Here is a 21,862-nt window from a genome sequence, read left to right as displayed (position 1 = left end):
GGATAGTCTGGATTAATCTCCAATTCATAGGGTTTGAGGGAAAAGTAGCTTGACATAAGCCTGGAGAGGTAGCAGTGACCTTCAGGCAAAGCTTTGCAAGGATATGCTTCCATTTTAAGAACAAAAGTCAGTGAAGGGTTTTCAATAGAGCAGTTGCACAATCAGATTTTACCTTTTGAAGATCTCATGCTGCTTTATCATCATGGGAAAATTACTCTTCTATGGTTTAGTTTCCACATCTGTGCATCACAGAAAAAAAATCTGTTACAATGTCTGAGAAAATCATTTTAGGTAAATGGTATCTATAAAATATTTATCCCGGTTTTGGGCACATTATAAGCATTTACAAATAAATTATATATAATATACACACACACACATTCATAACATACATAAAATTTGGGGATCTTTTTACATTATTGATTTGTGGGAGAGCTATTGATTTCTGTATATTTATCTTGTCTCCAGCCATCTCACTAAATTTTTTTATTCATTCCTGTATTGTTTCAGCCAATTCTCTTAATTTTCTTAGTTATTCCATCGTATCATCTGCACAAAGTTTATTTCTTTTGCAAACTATTATTCGTGCATTAGTGAATTACCTTCAGCTTGTATTTGTTTGGAGGATAATATTTATCCTTGGAATCCAAGCTAGAATTGCCTATTACAAACAGGTTGTTTGTGGAGATGCGACCCACAGTTTAAATTACCTCTACAGTTGAATAGGATGGTAATTGCGATGATTGCATAAGACCATTTGGAAATTAAAAAGTTGGATATTTAACCGACTGGGTGGAATAGAAAACGGGTGATTGTGTGTATGACTGAGTTTAATGGGCTGTTGATACGACCTCCATATTCCCCATGTGAAATCATGCATTTATTCCATCTTGAACCAAAGAAAGGTCAGAGAAGTTTAAATACACCCCTCTTCCTCTCACATCTTACTATTGATTTGGAATATAAAATGGGTCTTGATTTCTAGAATTACTGATTATGTTTGTCACTCAGTAAACATTATGCATGTTTAAAAGTAAAGATCAAAATATGGAGAGTATCTAATATATAGATCCTGGCATATGATAGGTGCTATAGATGGAATGTTTATGCCCCCCTCTCCCACCAAAAGCCTGGTGTTGAAATCCTAATCCCCTATGTGATGGTATTTAGAGGCGGGTCTTTGTAATTAGGTCATGAGAATGGTGCCCTCATTAATGGGATTAGTGTCCTTATAAAAGAGACCTCAGAGCCTTTTTGCCCTTTCCCATCATGTAAGGACACAGCAAGAAGATAACTGTATATGAACCAGGAGGTGGGGCCTCACCAAACTCCAAACCTGCCTGAGCCTCAGTCATGGGCCTCCCAGCCTCCTAACTGTGAAAAATAAATGTTTTTGTTTAAGCCACCCAGCAGATGGGTGGGATTTTGGTTACAGCAGCCTGAACTGATAAGGACAATACGTATACAATAAACACAACTTTCCCTCTCTTCCTTTTTAAATGCAAATGTCCAGGGACTATGGCCTAGTATTTTCAATCCCCAAATTGAAGTTCTTCTGCTGCTCAGGTAGGCCTACACAGTCTGTCTCCTCTCTCCTCTCCACCCTTTTCTTGTATGACATTTCCCTTCTTCCTTTACTCTAGCATTCAGATCTTGATCTTCCCCAAGCCTTTGAATTTTGAACTAATGAATGTTACAACTTCTGGCACATCATTTATGACAATGAACAATAAAACGATCGTGGCTTGAATTAGTAGAATCAGACACCAGATGCTGATGTTTCCTGACAGGAGGGTGGGGGTCCCATGGGTGCTGAAGTCTTACATCTTAGGCATTGCTATAGATTGAATTGTGTCCCCTCCAAATTCATATGTTGAGGTCCTAATGCCCATTGTGACTATGTTCAGAGACAGAGCCTGTAAAGAGGAATAAAAGTTAAATGAGATCTATAGGGCTGGTGTCCTTATAAGAAGAAGGCATCTCTCTCCCCGCCATGTGAGGCCACAGTGAGAAGGCAGCTGTCTACAAGCCAGGAAGAAAGCCCTCACAAAAACTGAATGTACCAGCATGTTGGTCTTAGACTTCCCAGACTCCAGAACCACCAGAAAATAAATTTCTGTTGTTTAAGTAAGCCACCCGGTCTCTGGTATTTTGTTATGACAGCCCCACCTGACTAATACAGGCATAAAGAGATGTTGTTTGTAAATGGTTCATGTGCCCTTCCAGCCCGCTGAAAGAGCATCTGGGACACAGGAGCAGCTGTAATTTTGACAGTTAGAAGACAGGCTTGGTTCCAGCCTGTTCCAAGTGTCTCATGTCCTCTTTGGACCAGTGTCTATCCAGATCATGGTCTTATGGTGAGTTGCAGATGTGGGAGAGAGTGAGCAAAATAGCTGATGTCTCTTGAGGCCTCATTCAAGAACTGACACATAGTCTCCGCCAGAAGATCTACTCACTCACTACCATTCCACTTAGATCTCAGTTGTGTCCCGTGACCATCTCTAGCTGCAAGGGCTTTTGGGAAATCAGGGAGTTAGCTTCTCCAGGCTCTAGAGTGGGACATGGCAAAAGTGGGGGAAAATGAGTTGCAGAAGTCTAATGGAGCAGCAATCGACTGGCTGTTGGTAGAAAAATTGGAATTTCTACCCATACTTCAAGCCTCTTGGAGAACATTATGTGGAGGAAGCTTGCATCCTTATTGCCATTGCTCAGATGCTCCTGAGTAGTTTATCTGGTTACTGAGAATGATGAAGGTGCACCTTCTTGTGTATAGTCTTTATCTGCTGGGGAAGCTTGTTTTTCTTGTTTCCTTCCTCTTGTTATTCCTCCTGCTGTTTCCCAGCTCCTCTGCTTAAGCAAAGGCATGAAGAGACTGGAAACTTGGAAGCAAGCAAAGGGATCCAGCTACCATTAAAGGAAGCTGGTGTTCTGATACATCCAGCTCATAGTTTTTAATTGGGTCAAGATTGGTTAGAGAAGAGCACCTCCAAACCTCAACCCCTCAATTTTTGTGCTTTAACAGTTTACATGACAACTTCATATCCACTTAACATTTGACTTTAGGGGTCCAGCATTGCAAGAATTATTTCACCCCACTTTACAGACGAGAGAACTGAGCCAGCAGAGGGCAATGAGCTACACAGAGCCAGCATCGGCACAGCCAGAACTCCAGCCCACTTTTTCTGCTGCAGTATGTGACACTGCCATTCCTAGGGCATTTATTCTACATTTCCTTGTGCCATCTCATCAATTCTGCTCAGCCTGTAGTATCTGTTTGTGCATCCTGTTGTCATCCATCCTGTACCCCCCTTCAGCCCAGGAGAGCAATGTCTCAGCAATCAGTCAATGCTAATATGCCAGCAATTTCCCAGAGCTTTGTTGTTGAAGAGCCTTGTTTTGATTTATTATTCTAAGTGTGTTGCTTAGGCAACATTGATTAATGATCAATTTCTACATTACAAAATAATCATAGGGCCTGATAAAACTGTTCAGGAAGCAGAGACAGCTTCTTGAGCAGGTAGGAGATATCTTATACCAGATTGCCAGTGGCTGCCATTTTGCAGATTTTCAGTGGATGCTAGGCTGACTCTACATTTGAGGTTCTAGACTTCTTAAAGGGAGGACTGGCCATCAGGGTGCAGTTTCCTGCTTTGTTGTCTATGAGCACATTTTGGAGAGGGGTGTTGCCAAATGTAGTAGAATAGCTTTTGGCTCTGAGTTTTATTTTTTCCAGTGGCAAGCAATGCCTAGCACACACAGTAGGCTCTTAAATATTTGTGGATCAATGAATGCATGGACGGACCTTTGGGCAGTATGGACAGCTTTCTCAGCACTGGCTGGCCACAATTTCTTTCTGTAGGTTTCTCAGACATTCATTGGCAATGTAAAGGATTCCAGGAATCTCTGATTCCACAATGGTTGGGTAGGGCCCATGCACTTTGAAAAATTCCTCTTCTAGGAATTTTTAGAGCACAATTTTTAGAGCACAATCTAGAGCACAATTCTTAGTAGTCTCTGAGATCCAACAGCTTGGGTTCAAATCTTGCTTCTCCCATCCTAGCTCAGGAACTTCAGGCAAGTTTTTACCCATTAAACCTCAGTTTCTTCACATGTAAAACAGGAATTCTATTGTCAATGTCTACTTCTTGGGTGGAGCAAGATTCATTGAATTAATACATGTTGAGTACTTAGTGCAGTGTCTGGCACCTAATAAGTCCTCGGTGGTTATTAGCTCTTATTTCTGTTTCACTCAAGACTTAATGAAGACAACTTCAAAATTAGCTGAGAAAGAATGAATCCACCCGATGGAATGAGAACTCAATCATTTGCTGTAGAATTAGTTCAAGTCAAATATTTACGGTAATCATGAAAGAAAGTACACAGGGATTACCAAGACAGTCCGACTTGGCTACGAGAATACAGCTCATTTTTGTTGGCTTGGAGTTTGCTCTCCTTGGGTCCAGTATGTTCTGCTCATCCTGTTTGTGTTTCTGTCACTGTTCTTGGGCTTTCTGGTATGTACTGGGATGGTGCTGGGGGATTCTTTGTTTCTGGACTTTCATCCTTAGTCTCTGATTTAGCAGTTTGTCAGAGTTCTGATTTTAATGACAAGGACTTTGGCTGCTGTGTTCCCAGACACCTGGCTTCCCTCCGATTCATTTTGCAAAGTGCATTATGTCTTTCCCCACGAAAGTTTATAGGTTTTTTGTTCACCTCTACACCTCTCAGTCTCATGCCTATCTTGGGACTTGCCCTTCTACAAATTGTTACTGGTAAAATGTTTAATTACTCTCATAATGCTAGAGAGTAAAATGCACAGATTTTTAAGGGTAAGGTTTCATGAGTTTGGCAAATATTTACAGCTGTATCATCCAAACTCCTATCAAGATATAGAGCACTGTCATCACCCCAGGAAGATCCCCAGTACCCATTTCTGGTCAATCTCCTTCCCCTTCAAAGGCAATTGACATTCTGTTTTCTATCTTTATAGATTGGTTTACTATATCCTTGAACTTCTTTTGCTCAGTCTTACTTATATCTGTCAGATTTATCTTTGTTGTTTCCTGGATTAGAAGTTCCTTCCTTTTTATTGCTCAGTAGTGTTCTACTGCATGAATATTCTGTGGTTTATTTATCCATTCTTGTATCAATGAACATTTGGGCTGTTTCCAGTTTTCAACTCTTATAAACAAAGCTGAAATTAACATTCTTTTACAAGACTTTTTGTGGACATATGGTTTCATTTACCTTTGTGGAGATAGGCATGAATTGTTGAATCATAAAGTAAGTGAATGTTTACAGGAATTGCTAAGCTGTTTTCCAGAGTGCTTGGAATCCTCACCAGCTCTTAGTGTGGTCAGTACCTTTAATTTTAGTCCTTCTAGTGGATGATGACTAATAAGGTTGACCATCTTTCTATGTGCCTTGCATTTAGAGCTAATTAACATTTACCCAATTGATGGGAAGAGTAATTTCCCAATTGGGTACTAAACTGACCATCATTTTCCACCATGAATCCAGATAATCACCCCAATCCCTGTGTAACTCCACTAAATGCCCTGTGATGGTTCATTTTATGTGTCAACTCTACTGGGCCATAGACTTCCCAGATAGCTGGTCAAACATCATTCCGGGTATGTCTCTGAGGGTTGTTTGTTGTTGTTGTTGTTGTTTTTTAATGTTTATTTATTTTTGAGAGAGAGAGAGAGAGCATGAGCAAAGGAGGGACACAGAGAGAAAGAGACACAGAATCCAAAGCCAGCTCCAGGCTCTGAGCTGGGAGCACAGAGCCCCACACAGGGCTGGAACTCCCAAACTATGAGATCATGACCTGAGCCAAAGCTGACACTTAACCAACTGAGCCACCCAGGTGCCCCTCTGAGGGTGTTTTTTGTTAATGAGGTTAACATTTAAATCAGTAGACAGAGTACAGCCCGGTTGCTCTCCCTAATGTGGGTGGGCCTCATCCAGTCAGTTAGAGGCCTCAATAGAGCAAAAGGGCTGACTCACTCCTGAGTAAAAGGCAACTCCTCCCGCCTGCCTGACCACCTTTAAGCTGGGATATTGGTCGTTTCCTGAAAGGTTGGGATATTGGTCATTTCCTGCTCTGACGGCTGAACTGAAACACTGGCTCTTCTTGTGTCCTGAGCCTGGCTTTTGGATTGGATCTTCTACCTTCTGCTTTCCTGGTTTTCTGGCTCACCAGCTTTAGATCTTGGGACTTGTCAGCCTCTCTAACCACATGAGACAATTTCTTCTAATAGATCTATCTATCTATGTCCATCCATCTATCCATCCATCCTGTCTATCTACTATCTATGTATCTATCTACCATCTTGTCTTGGTTCTGTTTCTCTAGAGAACCATGACTAATGTACCCTTTCCCTTTGCACTATTTCCTCCCAAAGTGCCCCATTTCAACTCTGTTTCAGCATAAGCATTTACACCTAGCCCTGTGCTGGCTTCCTTAAATAGGCCTCAAACATTTGCTCAGCGCTTCCATTTACCAGCTTTGGGACTACAATCTTCCAACATGAAGATATGATCAGGCAACATAAAAACAACAGTTCTTGCCCTCCTAATAGCAGAGTGACTAATAGAATAACTAGCAGGGTAATAAACCCCCAAGGAAGGAGGATGGTTAAGGAGGCTGCCATAGATGCTGTGGCTCTGAAAGAGAGGTCTGTGTCCTCAGCACAGGATGGATGCAAACCCACTCCTTCATGATATGAACTCAAGCATAACATTCTGGAAAGCTGAACGCGCATTAATCAAGTGCTTGCCTGTGACACTGCCCAGACTCCAGGGTGTTTTTCTCTCTTTCTCCCTCTCTTTTAAAACAACCTATTTATTTTCTTGTTTGTCTGCTTCTTTGTCTACTCTCCTACTCATTTATTTATCTACTGTATATGATATTTGTGTACTATTTATTTACCTTCTAGATATGTCATTGATTAATTTATTTAAAAGGTATGAACAGAATGAGTTACTTCCCCCAGGTGAGAGTAAAGTATAGCCCCTCTTTTAATTTTTAATGAAAATTGCTGTTTAATTACCCTTTATTAAATTTTTAAAATTAATTTTTTTATGTTTTATTTATTTCTGAGAGAGAGACAGTGTGAGCAGGGGAGGGTCACAGAGAGAGGGAGACACAGGATCTGAAACAGGCTCCAGGCTCTGAGCTAGCTATCAGCACAGAGCCTGACACGGGGCTCGAACCCACGAACCATGAGATCATGACCTGAGCCGAAGTTGGACGTTCAACCGACTGAACCACCCAGGCACCTCTAAAATTAATTTTCAATTGAATTTTAATGAAAATTTATTTTTTTTTCGTTTTTTAAAATTTATTTTTTTAAGATTATCTATTTATTTTGAGAGAGAGAGAGTGTGTGTGTGGAAGGGGCAGAGGGAGAGGGAGAAAGAGAATCCCAAGCAGGCTCTGTGCTGTCAGTGCAGAGCAGGACTTGGGGCTCAAACTCACAAACCCTGAGATCATGTCCTGAGCTGAAGTTGGATGCTCAACTGAGCCGCCCAGGTGCCCCCAAAACTGATTTTTAAAAATTAACCACTGTTTATACTCAGGTTAACAACAGGTCCAGTACCTTCCCTCTTGAGACCTGCAACTTCTCCCCAGATGACTCATGAACCCCAGGGGGAGGCTACTTTGGTTTCCAAATACAGGTAAAGAGAGAATTAGTGATTTGGGAACTAGCCCACCCAGCTTGGTGGATCTTTTGCTCACTGCTGGGGGTCCCGCTGGACCTGTAGCATGGGCTCCAATCCCCTCACCCCTCCAGTCTTTCCTCACCTCAGGGAGATCATTTCCAGTGCTGGGCTAACACCAGTCTTTCACTGCCTACCTCCAGGGGGCGGTGTTGAGCCCCCGAGTCCCTGGTTCAGAGTCCCTTACAGTGAGCATCCCCTTTGCAGCCTTGGTATCTTGTTTCACAATCTCAGTGCATTCTGGAGATTCTGGTAGGATTCATCCTCATCCTCATCATTACAGGAGGGGGTCACTATTCATCCTTCTCTTCCCCAAACACTCATAGTCCCCTGGACAACTTTGCCCACACCCTCCTCAGCTTCCCAGTTGAGGGTATTAGAAGGGGCAGCACTTGTCAGGCCACAGGGATCTCATTACTCCTCCTTACAGGATAGTGGATGCCCCTAAACCTGAAACCTGCCCACCTAGGAGTTCAGGGAATCTTCACTAAGAATTTCCCATTGCCTACCTTGCCAAAATAACAGTCTACAATTGTCCTACTGCAGCATCTTGAGAAATAAGTAACCAGGCACTTTGTTATGAGAGTACTTTGTTCATGGTAAGAGATTTACAAAAGACCATGGGAGAAGAGAATGGGATAAAGTAGTTTCAAAGAGGGAGGCAAACCATAAAAGACTCTTAAATACAGAGAACAAACAGGGTTGACTGGGGTGGGCGGCAGGTGAGAGGGGAAAATGGGTAATGGGCGTTGAGGAGGGCACTTGTTGGGATGAGCACTAGGTGTTGTATGTAAGTATGAATCACGGGAATCTACCCCCGAAACTAAGAGCACATTGTACACACTGTATGTTAGCTAACTTGACAATTATTTATTATATTAAAAAATAAAAAAATAAATATATTTTTTTTAAAAAAGAAATACAAACAGATAATGAGAGAAAGCTAAGTCACTGATTCATCCATTACCCCACCTTTGAGAATTCCTGATGCTGTTCTGGGCACAGGGTATACAGCAACGGCAAAAATCCTTTTCCTTAAGCATCTTGGTTTCTAGTAGGGTGGGGGAAGGTGGATAACAAACCAATAACTGACATATGTTACCCGTTAAATAATGATCATTAGAAAGAAAACACAAAGTCAGGAAGAAGGATATGAAGAATGTATGTACGTGGAAGTGTGTGTTGGGGTAAGTAGACATCTTGGATGGAATGTGTCTTGAGCAAGGTGATTTCTGAGCAAAGCTCTGGAGAAGGTGAGGGTGAAGAGCAGTCCACGCGGAAGAACAGCCAGTGCCAAACTCAGAGTCCACAGCACACCTGGCTTGTTCTAGGAACCGTAAGCAGGCCCACCAGGGTGAGTGGAGATTGAAGGAGCAGAGGAGGCAACAGGGACAGATACAGGGGGTGAATGCAGAAGGTCATGAAGCCACCACCGTAAGGGAGGTCCCTTCCTTGCTATTCGCCATCGGGTTTCTGATGGCTGGCTTTTTACTGGCTGCCATTTATGTAGTCCCCCACCCACTCCTGTACTTCCACATTTTTTCTGGCTTTTCCCACACGATCACCTGCGCGTCCTTGCTGTGGTTTTCACTTACAGAGTCTAATGCTCCAAGGAAGGAGGGCAGATGGCACAACATGCGTGCCCAGTGTCAGCCCATTCCTGTAGATGGGGTGAAATGCTGAGTCATTGTCCTTAACTCCTATTCAGTTTGGGTTTCTGAAGGCCCGACGCTGCTGTCCTGCAGGCCTGGGAATGGCAGACTTTCGGGTCTTGAGCAAAAGTACTGGCATGATGTGATGCCTGCTAAGTTTACAAGGCAGAGCCAGGAAGCCAGAGGGGAAGAGCCAGAAAAGACGAGAATAGACAGACATACAAGAGGAGGCCTGGAAGGGGAGACCTAGAAATTTTACAAAATGAGCAATATTTTTGTTGTTCTGATTTAAAAGTAAAGCATGCACGTTAAAAGAAAATCTGACAAGTTCACAAAAGAGTAAATACTTATGTATTTTCATTTAAAAATTTTTTAAATGTTTGTTTTTGAGAGAGTGAGTAGGGGAGGGGTAGAGAGCGGGGTTGGGGGGACAGAGGATCCAAAGTGCGCTCTGTGCTGATAGCAGTGAGCCTGACATAGGGCTTGAACTCATGAACCACGAGATCATGACCTGAGCCAAAATTAAGAGTTGGATGTTTAACTGACTGAGCCACCAGGTGCCCCCCAAAAGAGCAAATATTTAAATTGAAGCCATATAACCCCATTTTTAGAGGTAGTGAAGCAACATTTTGTGGCTTTCCATCAAGATATAAATATAATCCTATGTGCCCACAGTTTTGGGTTTTGCTTGTCATTTATTTTATTTTTTTTTAATTTTTAAAATATTTTTTTAATTTATTTTTGAGAGAGAGAGAGAGAGACAGCGTGAGCAGGGGAGGGTCAGAGAGAGAGGGAGACACAGAATCCGAAGACAGGCTCCAGGCTCTGAGCTGTCAGCACAGAGCCCGACGTGGGGCTCAAACCCACGAACCGTGAGTTCATGACCTGAGCCGAAGCCCAACGCTCAACCGACTGAGCCACTCCGGCGCTCCTCTTATTGTCATTTAAAATTTTGTCAAGAACTTTGACCCACAACTAGAATATTAAAAACTATGAGCATTAATCATTGTATAATACTTGACTAGTGTTGTATTTAATGAACCAGTTAATGAGCCAGCATTGTAATTAATGCTATCATTTCTTTATTATTGATGTTTTGATGGTTGTTCATATTGCACTGTTATAAATAATGCAGACAAGAAACCCTTTATCAGGCATCTTTGACTGTATCTCTGAATATTTCATTAGGATCAGTTCTTAAGAACAAAACAACTGGCCCAGCAGATGAATTTTTCCTTTTCAAATGCCTGAAAACTTGGAAGTGGCTGATAAATTTGTGCAAAGATACTTGATTTGTTGAACCGATCACAACGAGATGACTGGCTGTTCAGATCATGATTCTACAGTTTTGCCACTTGAGGGCAGTTCCTCAGATTGCAATAAAAATATTTAAGACGAGACACAGGGCGTCTCGCATTACACGTTAGACTTAATAATTTTTTCAGGAAAATTCAATTTAGGGCTAAAAGAGATACAAATATAAAAGAGACTTAAAAGCATTGCGTGGACCTTAATTAATTCTGTGGGATCAAAAAACATCTTTTAAGATGTATTACATTTATTAGACAAGTAGAAATTTGAATGGTGACTGAATTCTGAGAATATTGTGAGTTACTGTTGACCTTTTATGTATGATGTTAAAAGGCGAGTCCTTATCTTCTAGAAGTTAAGGAGGATGAAATGATATGATGAAATGAAATGATATGACGTCTGGGATTTTCTTCCAAGTAATTCATGGGGGCTCTTGATGGGACAGAATTGGCTGTGTGTTGATGGCTGTTGGGGCTGCTGATGGGTCCTCATTTATATCAGAGGTCAGCAAACTCTGGCCCAAGGGCCAAACCTAGCCCACGGCCAGTTTCTGTAAATTACATTTGAATGGAAAACAGCCACGCCCATTTGTTTACACATTTTCTCTGCTGCTTGCCTTTGAGTTGAGGTGTTGCAATAGACACAATCAGGCTGGCAAAGCCTGAAATATATTCTATCTGCTCCTTAACAGAAAGTGTTTGCGGACCCCTGATTTATTCTCTCTTGCCTAGGTCTGTTTACATTTAAAATCAGTCATAATAAAACGCTTAAAATACAACTAGTGTAAAAGATCTAATGGCTCCTACCAACTGCTACCACCCAACAGGGTTTATCTGCTAACACTGCCTCAGACACACTCAATCACAGCTGAACTGCAAGGCACCTATAATAAATTGCTAAAATATCTGTGAGATTATGATGCTATAAAGGTTTACTCTTCTGTACAGATAATACATGCACGGTAAAGGATTCTATAGGACATGCTCTAGGAAGGAGATCTCCTTTCCTTCCCTGTCTCCCATCCAATCAGTTCCCCACCCTGGTATTTCCTGTGTATCCTTCTGGGGATAATCTGGGCGCATACAACCATAATATAAGTATATAGCTTAATGTGCCCTCATATACCCCCTAGTGAGAGAGCACTGTATATATTTGCTTTTTGTCAGTTAATAATATATCTTAGAGATGTTTCTGTGTAGGTTGTATAATCATTCCTAAATTATATATGTATGTATAATGACATACCGGTGTATGTACATTTCTAAAGTTCATCTATTTAGGAATATATATAATCCTAATGTGTGTATATATATATTAAGATATATAATTTTTCCTTCTCCATGTTTTGAAAGAATTGCGCAGACACAGAGGCACAGCCGTGGTACTGAACCTCCGGGGGCGTGTGTGTTACTCAGCACCACGTTGGCTTAGGCATCCATCTTTCATTGCATTTCCCCATCCCCATTCTGAGGGGAGGCTAGAGAAGGAATTCAACAAGTCTTTGTTGAATACTGGAAGTCCCCTTCTCTTCTTTGTCCTTCCCTAAAATAGCAAAGAGAGACAGAAATGTCTGGAGCACCTGGGTGGCTCAGTCGGTTAAGTGTCCAACTTTGACTTTGGCTCAGGTCATGATCTCCCAGTTCGGGGGTTCCAGCCCCGCATCGGGCTCTGTGCCAACAGCTCAAAGCCTGGGGCCTGCTTCGGATTCTGTGTCTTCCTCTCTCTCTCTCTCTCTCTCTGCCCTTCCCCTGCTTGTGTACGCTCTCTCTCTTTCTCAAAAAACTAAATAAACATTAAAAAAAAAAACACAGAAATGTCAATTAGCAAATGCTGTTTGCTCCACCTTCAAGGTATCTTTAGAACCTGAGCACTTCTCACCTCTGCCCACTCTGGTCCCAGGCCCAGTCACCTCTCCTCTGGTGGCATGACTGTGACTGCTTGATCCCCTGGGATCCTCACCTCTTCCCTCATTCCCTGTGGTGTGGTTTCATCACAGCGACTGTCACAGAGCCTGCATCCCATCTTTTAAGTGAAAGTCAGAGCTGGTCCCCGGGTTTGCTCAGACTTCAAGACTATTTTATTATTTTATTAATTTAATTTTTTGTATAAAGCTGAGAGTTTTACTGGCATGTAGATGTGCTTCGGAATGAACATTTCTACAAAAAGGTTCTATGGACAATAGCAAACTTCTAGCCTTAAGTCATAGGAAGTTAAAAACATTGCAGCACAATAAATACAGCTGGGCCCTCCACACCCCAACCACAGGGATGGGTAGGCAGCCATCAAGTGTGGGGGGAAACATGCTTTGAGATGGCCTTCACGGTGACAGGAAGACGCCCAAAGCACCCCCCAGGAAGAGGGTGTGTGGCAAATCTGTGCCACTGAAACAGTGACATGGGCCCCTCAAGTCCTGTTTCCCCAAGTTTGCCACTTTCCAACCCTGCCGGGGGGCCACGAGCTCACAGCTATAGCTTGAGCCCAGGCTGCTTTGCTCAGCCCTTACCAAAAAACCATCTTATTAAATTAAGTTCAATTAAATTAAATTAAATTAAATTAAATTAAATTTTCTCTTCTCTTATTTTATTTAGAGAGATAAAGAGAGTGGGGAGGGGCAGAGAGAGAAGGAGAGAGGGAGAATCCCAAGCGGACTCTGCACTGACATTGTGAAGCCCCATGCAGGGCTCGAACTCACAAACCATGAGATCGTGGCCTGAGCTGAAGGTGGATGCTTAATAGAGAGAACCACCCAGATGCCTCCCGCAAAAAAACCTTCTTGTCAGTGGACCGAACTGTTGATAAGTCTCTGTGCAGAACTGGTCCTTCTCTCATGGATGATTTCCAAAGGAAAAGAAAATATGCCTTTTCATCATGACCCGTATTGTGAGACTCCACTCCATTGTAAGGGTCACTGGATGCCCATGTAATCGGAGGGGACATGAATGCGGGACCCTGGACTTGAGGTCACTGCTGGCCATAGAAAGGCGTGATTTATATACGATGACCTAGCAAAGACTTGTAAGGTCTTGCCACCATGCCTTCTTCAGGATCTTGGCTCTCTCTCTCTTCTGCAGCCCACGGCCTCCTGTTTTCCTCTCCCTAGAAAGTTCCCGGCCCATCATCCAAATGGCTCACCTCTTATCTGCTTCAAGTCTTTGCTCAAATGTCACCTTCTCAGACATGCCTCCCCTCCATTTAAAAATCACCTCTCCTAAAAAGCATCCCGTGTCCACCTTTCTCTCTTTGTTATTTTTTCCCATAGTTTTTATCCCTTCTGTATTAGCTGACCATAAGCCTGGTAGCTTCAAACAACAGAAACATAGCCTCTCACAGTTCTGGAAGTCAAAAGTCTGAAATTAAATGTTGACAGAGTTGGTGCCTTCCAGAGGCTCTATGGGAAAACTGATTCTATGCCTCCCTGCTAAGTATGGCAGCTGCTGGCATTCTTTGGCTTGTAGACATGTCACTCCAGTCTCTGCCTCCTTCTTCTTGATGTCATCCCCTCTTTTCTTGTCTTANCCTTGGGTAAATTCCTAGCAGTGTTATTGCTGGGTCATAGGGGAGTTGGATGTAGGGCCCATCCTAATCCAGGATGATCTCATCTTGGTATCCTTAACAACGTCTACAAAGACCCTTTTTCCATAAGGCCATGTTCACAGGTTTAGGTAGACATATCTTTTGGACAACCACCCTCAACCCCTTATATCTTCTATTTCTCAGATACTGATTCATTTTGTATTTACCTTTATTTCCCTAGTAGGATATAAACACTGAGAAGGCAAGGTTGTTGTTTTTTGAATGTTTATTTACTTATTTTGAGAGAGGGGGAGGAAGAAAGTGCAAGCAGGGTGTGGGTGGCAGAGAAAGAGAGAGAAAAAAATCCCAAGCAGGCTCCACACCACCATCAGGACTGAGCCTGACACCGGGCTCAATCCCATGAACTGTGAGATCGTGACCTGAGCCAAAACAAGAGTTGGACACTTAACCAACTGAGCCACCCAGGTGCCCGATTTATTTTTTTTTGAGATTTTTTTTTTAATGATTTATTTATTTCTAGGAGAGAGAGAGAGATAGCATGAGCAGGGGAGGGTCAGAGAGAGAGGGAGTCACAGACTGAAACAGGCTCCAGGCTCTGAGCTGGCAGTCAGCACAGAGCCCGACGAGGGGCTCGAACCCACGAACTGCGAGATCATGACCTAAGTGAAAGTCGGATGCTTAACCGACTAAGCCACCCAGGCGCCCCTATTTTTTGAGATTTTTGAGAGAGAGAGAGAGAGAAAGAGAGAGAGAGAGAGAGAGAATTCCAAGCAGGCTCCATGCCACTGTCCACCCAGACCCTGATGTGGGGCTCGATCCATGAACCATGAGATCATGAGATAAGCCCCAATCAAGAGTCGGATGCTTAACCCCGATGCCCCTGAGAAGGCAGTTTTTTGTCTCCTTATCTCCATTATTTACTGGGCAATGTTCAGTATATGGGGTGTGGTGCAATTAGTATTGCTGAGAGTGAATGGATGAATAAAGTTTTTTGCCACAAGTTTTACAACTGAGAATTGTAGGATTATCACTCTTCTTTCTGCTGGTCAGAGATGCCTTCATTAAATACATCGTTTGTCAATAAAGTAATTTGGAATATGAGGACTTGGTGAAATTGGGCTACATGAATGAATGGCATAAGTCTACAATGACTCATAGAAGGGCACCTGGGTGGCTTGGTCACTTAAACGTCCGACTTTGGCTCAGGGCATGATCTCGCAGTTCGTGGGTTCCAGCCCATCGGCTGTGTGCTGACAGCTCAGAGCCTCGAGCCTGCCTCGGATTCTGTGTCTCCCTCTCTCACTGCTCCTCCTCAACTAGTGCTCTGTCTCCCATCTCTCAAAAAATAAATAAACATTAAAAAAACAAATAAAATGACTCATAGAGTTCATTTATAAATAGAAACTTTGAACGAGGAAAATCAACACCTAAAAAGAAATGGCAAATATCACCCTCAACAATCCTATCTTCGCAGAAGATCTGCCTGGCTTAAGGGTAAACAATTCCTGATCTCCTTGACGGTATTATTATTTATCAGTGACTGCATAAACTTTAAGCACAGTTTTGAACTTAAAAAACAGTGATTTGCACCCACTTTGGGCTTAGAAATGAAGTAGGGTTAGAAATTGGGTTGTGGCTCAAAACTGGCATGTTTGGATGGAAAATTCTGCTCTGAGAACAGAGACGGGCTGGGGCTCTGGGATTTTGGGGACTGGGCCTCTCCCACACAGGACCATCTGTCCTGCTTCTTGGCCCAGGATGAAAGATGCTCCCAGAAATGCTTTTCTGTGTCTGGAAGGAACAGAGAGTGATAACGGATTTATATTTTGACTCCTAGCCTTCGACTCAGGGTTCATGGTGCAAACAGGCTCTAGGAAATGTCGTGACTGCCACCCCGGTCAATCCCCAGACCCTCTCCCAGAGTGTCTTCTCTCTGAGACCTATTCCACTTGCCATGAGCACCTTTCGGACATGGCCCGAGTCTTAGCTGCAGACATGTCCTGTGGCTCTGCTCCAGAAAAGCGTTCCAGTTTTCTTTCCCTCTGACTGCCTGCGAGGGTCATAGCCCAGAAGGGAGCCTCAGTGGGATCTTCTGTTCTTTACAATGTATTATTTTCAGACATGTTCCCAGCTTTTCAATGGCAAACAAGAGAATAGGGGGCATGGAGCATTCTTCTCTGGTGATCTTTCTTCTTAAATATCTTTCTCCCTCCCCCCTGATTATCAAAGTAATACAGGCTTGCTAGTCAAAATTTGGGAAATAAAAAAGAAGGGAGTGCTAAAAAGAGTCTAAATTGCCAACAATTCTGCTACCAGAAATAACTACTATTATTACTGTGGTTTATTTTATTTCAGTATTATCTAAATGAGCATCTACCTGTACGAATGTCTATATAAATATAGTCATATGATTATAAACATATGTTAGTTATTATATTTTGCATGTAGTTTTTGACATTTTATTGTGACACTATTTTAAACATGCAAAAAAATGTAAAAATTATATAGTGAACACACATGTACCAACTGTTAGATTCTTCCATTAACATTTTACTTAATTAGCTTTATCATTTACCCTTTCCTTTATTTCTCGCTCCTTCCCTTGTTTCATCAATTCCTCCCTCTTTCCATTCCTCTACTTACCTCTCTCTCCAACCATTCACATATCCATTGATATAACTATCCATCCACCCACCCATCCTCTATATATTCACTGATATATCCATCAATATATCCATCCATCCATCTATATATTCACTGATATATTCATCAGTATATCTATCCATCCATCCATCCATCTACATATTCACTGATATATCCACCAATATATCCATCCATCCATCTATTCATTCATCCATCCATCATACCCTCACTCCCTCTGTTCATCTATTCATACTTCTATCAATTCATCCACCTGTTTTTGGTGATACTTTTCAAAGTAAGTTACAGAAGTGAATACAATTTATCCCTAAACATTTTTGTACATACAACTTTTATCTTGCTTCTTGTTTCTTCACCCAACATAATACGAAGTTCCCTATGTTTTCAAATATTCTTCAAAAGCACTTTAAAAAATAGCCACCTGATATTCCATGGCATAGATATACCATAATTTATTATTTTAATAATAATTGAAATTATTATCATGGAAATTTTAAAAAATTTATTTACTTATTGAGAGAGAGAGAGAGAAAGAGAGTGAGAGAGAGAAATAGAGCCAGGGAGGGGCAGAGAGGCGGGGAGAGAGAATCACAAGCAGGCTCCAAGCTATCAGCACAGAACCTGACACAGGGCTCATTCCCAACAACCATGAGATCACGACCTGAGCCAAAATCAAGAGTCAGACTCTAAGCCACTGAGCCCCCCAGATCCCCCTATTATGGGAAATTTTAACTTTTTCTAATTTACCACTTTAATAAATATCTTTATTACAGGGAATATCTCTGAACGTGAACCTTTAGACCGAAGTTTTAATTATTTCTTTAGAGAACAGTCACAAGATGGAATATAACTGAGTCCAACAGTATGGACATTTAAAAAAAAGGATTTGAAGTGTAATTTCTAGTTTTCTCTTGAGATGGAGCTTACTACCTATGGTTTTACAGGGTTCCTTCTGGCGTACAGGTGGGTGGTCGTATCTATGTTGTGGTGGTAGGAACATGGCCTCACACTCCAAAGTCTCTGGCGAGGTGTGCGTGTGGTCAAAGAAAATGTCCATGTTGGGCACTTCTCTATGGATTTCCTCCTTGAATCAACAGGGGGAGTCTTGGCATTCTGTATTTAAGACTTTATTAAATAGAGTAATTGAGGCAGAAATCAAAGGGACAGAAGAGCATTCATGAAACTTTTGTTTGTGCTGGGTCACGGTATGAAACAGTGTTTGTGTAGACTGTGGTTTGGAAAGTATAGAGGACGACATAAAGCGTTATGAGACCCCAGGAGAAAGGTGCCTTTTGAGGGTTGGTAGGGTTTGGGAAAAATGTCCCACACAAGATGATGACATTTTAACTAAATCTTGAAAGATAAGTGAGGAATTTTCCAGATGAGCAAGGACAAGAAGAAAGGGTCCCAGCAGAGGGAATAGCTTATACAATGTCAAGGAGGTAAAGAGGAACATGTTGAAATCAGACAACGTCAAGAAGTTAGTTATGTCTATAGGTGGAGTCTACCTGGGGGGCCTCCAGTTTGAACCCTCTGACAGGGAGTGACGGTGACTCACTGGAGGATTGCCAACAGGGCGGTGAGATTTGGGGCAGATTTGGGGCAGATGGTTTGTTTGCTGGTTAGGTGGTCTTGGGGTCGTGGACCTCCTCATATGAACTCTCCCTCATCCCTCTGCCTTTTCTCAGGCTGTGCTCCGTCCGTGTGTACTTCAAGAATCATCTGAGGTGTCTTTTCTTCAGGTTAGGTGTCCACACAGGGTTAGGTACACGTTTGGCTCCTACAGCATCAGCCTTATCCCTGGCAGAAGTCTCAGTGTGTTGTTTTCTCATTATCTGCTCACAACCTACAGGTAGTTGAGCTCTGTGAGGTCAGAACTCCTGTCTTCAGTATCGTTGCTAATGCCTGGGCCTGCCTTGTTCACTACGTTTGTTGAGTAAGCTTACAGATTATGGGCTAACCAGACCGATGAAGACAAGGATTGTCTTTGATAGAGGCAGACTGCTTTCCTGTAGCTGGCCAGCCAATCTGCAAAGGCAAGGCCCCCATCCATAAGGCGTGCAACATAAGAACACTTAGCGGTGGGTTATTGGGAGCATTAAAAGAGTTCATACATCATTAGAAAAGTACTTGATAAACCAATGAAGTGTTTAATAAATGTTTTTTACTGGTGCTTTAGTAGCTATGATGTCACCTGTTTGGGATACAGGAAGGTGAGGCACGTAGGAGGAAGTAAGAATGATTCAGGACCTGCCCATAGCCCATAGCCCAGGTTTTACTGATGGACAGACTGTGTTATCCATGGGCAGAAAGGGCAAAACACAGACAATTTAGGCTGAACAAGGTTTCCTGATCTCTAGCCTGAATTCGTTTGTGTTGAGGTTCTGAGGGGCAGAGGGATGCTCAGTTAGGCCTGGGGTAAAGCTTCTCATCCAGGACATAAACCAAGAGCAAACGCTGGCAATAGGAGTCTTAAGCTAGTTAGCCAGTTGCCTGTATTCTTCTAGAGCAGAGGCTGGAAATGCTCTCTCTACAGAGCCAAATGGTAAATACTTAGCCTTTACAGGGCAGACAGTCTCTGCTGCAACTACTCAACACTGCTATTAAGGGACAAAATGAGTCATAGATAATATAGAAATGAATGAGATGGCTGTGTTCCAATAAAACTTTATTTACAAACCAAGCAGAGGGCCAGGTTTGGCCTGGGGACTGTAGTTTGGCAAACCCTAGTCCAGAGTCTTCAGAGTCTGGTGATATGGTTAGGGCTGCAGAGGGGCGGCTGCATTTCTTACTGTTTCAGAATACTTTAAGGTCTCTAGCTGGGGAAGAATTAAAGCTGAAATTCTCCCTTCCTTATATTTTCTGTGTTGGGTACCTCTCATTGGGAATTGACTAACTGATGTTATTTGGGGGATTCTGTATCTTCAGCACCAGGATGCCGGTAGGGTCCCCGTGGGGAGGTTCAAAACCCGGGAAGGCTTAGGTTCTAATCCCATCTCCACTTGCCATTGGGGTGGCCTTGAATGAGTTGTAGACCTTCTTTACATCTCAGTTCCCTCACCTGTAGGATGGGGTAATAATAATACCTACCTTACAGGAGTGTTGAGAACATTAAAGGAGATAACATGTACAAAATGATAAAAGCATGGCTTCTCAACCTTGACCACTATTGACATTTTGGGTTGGATATTCTTTGTTTGGGGGGGGAGGTTCCTGTGCATTGTGGAATGTTTAATCGCATCCTGATCTCAACCTACTGGGTGATAGTGGCATCCCTCCCTCTAATTCTGACAACCAAAAATGTCTCTAGACATTATCAATGCCCCCTGGGGGCCACAAGTGTCCCCATTTGAGAACAATTCTATCAGAAAAATGCCTGGCATTGATAAATGCCGATTCCTACTAGCAATTGTTGAAATTTCAAATATTGAGGCTGGTGGTGCAGCTATTTATATAGTCAGATACTACAAAGTTTGGAATTTCTGAAGGCAAACACCAGATTTTGTATGATGATGATATTAATAAAAGCGGTGCCAGCAAACACACAGAGCTCTTGCTATGTACTATGCACCAGGTACAGCTCCAAGCATATCATCTGTATCAACTTACCTAAACCTTAAGCGAATCCAAAGAGGCAGGTGCAGTCTTCCCAAGGCTCCACATAATGCTGACGAGGTGAAGGACAGGCTTGAGCTGGGGCAGATTTGGGGCCATGTTGCAAAGGGGTAAAGGGCTCCCCCAAGATTTTGCAGATGCTGGCTCCTACAACCTGCAAGGACATAATGCCATAATGTGGTGAGCCCAGGAAAGCCAGGAAAATTCCCCAAGATTCTGCCCACCAGACTTGTCTCCACATTCATGTGCTCCCACCATGACCCACGGAAGCTACATCTCTGGGGGCAGAGGAAGTCCAGGTACAGGTAAATCTTGACTAGTAAAGCTCAGTTTAGAAAAAAGAAATCCCTAACTTCTTCTTCTTTTTTTTTTTTTTAATGCATCCGGTTTCTTTTTTTTTTTTTGTAATTTTTTAAACATTTATTTATTTTTGAGAGAGAGGGAGAAAGAGACAGAACAGAACACAAGTCGCGGAGGGGCAGAGAGAGAGAGAGGGAGACTTGGAATCCGAAGAGGCTCCAGGCTCTGGGCTGTCAGCACAGAGCCTGATGCGGGGCTTGAACCTATAAACCGTGAGATCTTGGCCTGAGCCCAAGTCAGATGCTTAACCGACTGAGCCACCCAGGGGCCCCCCAAAAGCCCTTGATTTCCTGATCAAATCACTGATTACTTTCCCCAAACACGACCTTACTGAGCACACAAGAAGGAAGATTTTCTAAGAAACCCAACCTTTCCTGGAACTGAAAGCGAGAAAGCTGCGTTTCTGGGACTCCACTTTGGCTCAACTTTGAGGACAAAATGTGGACTGTAGCGCTTGCTTCTCTTTTCCTCCTGGATGGCAGGAAGTTGTGCACAGGCGATGGCACTGGAAGCCTTCCCTTCCCCCAAGGATGCTCCTAGCTTGGAAAGCAGTGTCCTTTTTATTCCTTACCATAAGATGGCACTCCCATGCCTGCACTAAAAATTAGGTTGGCTGGAGACAGGGCTCTTTGGACGACCGCACCAGCAGAAAGCCACTGCTCTCATCTGTATTTGCTTTACATTGCTATGCTAACAAGATGCAGAGATTCTATTCCAAATGCGTAAATGTTATTGCGTTTGCCAAGGATTTTTGCCTGAATCCGAGAAAGAGGACTGATGTTCAGGGCCAAGGGGAGATGAGAAGAAGAGGGGGTGGAAGGAACAGAAAAGCTTGCCCATCCCGGCTTGGTTCAGCTCTTTGGTCCATGCATTTATGCATTTCATAGTAACACACTGCAGTGCAGATTTCTCTGGGACTGTGGCTCACACAGAATCCTGTTCCCTGGCCTCAGTTCTGTGGGAAGCTATTCTGCTGTTTGTGGCATGGCCAGGGCAAGGGATTG

General features: G+C 42.8%; 1 long non-coding RNA gene across 1 annotated transcript in view; it reads right to left on the bottom strand.

The window, feature by feature from the left end:
- Positions 1-21,862, bottom strand: part of LOC144239270 (uncharacterized) — a 34,388-nt gene that overhangs the window by 6,860 nt on the left and 5,666 nt on the right. The window contains exons 2-3 of the long non-coding RNA XR_013337354.1: positions 20,493-20,652; positions 173-239 (exon numbers count right to left, since the gene is read on the bottom strand). This is a non-coding gene — a long non-coding RNA (uncharacterized LOC144239270). The remainder of the gene's footprint in view (positions 1-172; positions 240-20,492; positions 20,653-21,862) is intronic.

The sequence above is a fragment of the Crocuta crocuta genome, unplaced genomic scaffold (assembly GCF_008692635.1).
Source record: "Crocuta crocuta isolate KB4526 unplaced genomic scaffold, BGI_CrCroc_1.0 scaffold16, whole genome shotgun sequence".
In the NCBI taxonomy this organism is placed as follows: Eukaryota; Metazoa; Chordata; class Mammalia; order Carnivora; family Hyaenidae; genus Crocuta; species Crocuta crocuta.
The sequence above is the reverse complement of the archived record's forward strand: the minus strand, read 5'-3'. Positions and strand labels throughout refer to the sequence as shown.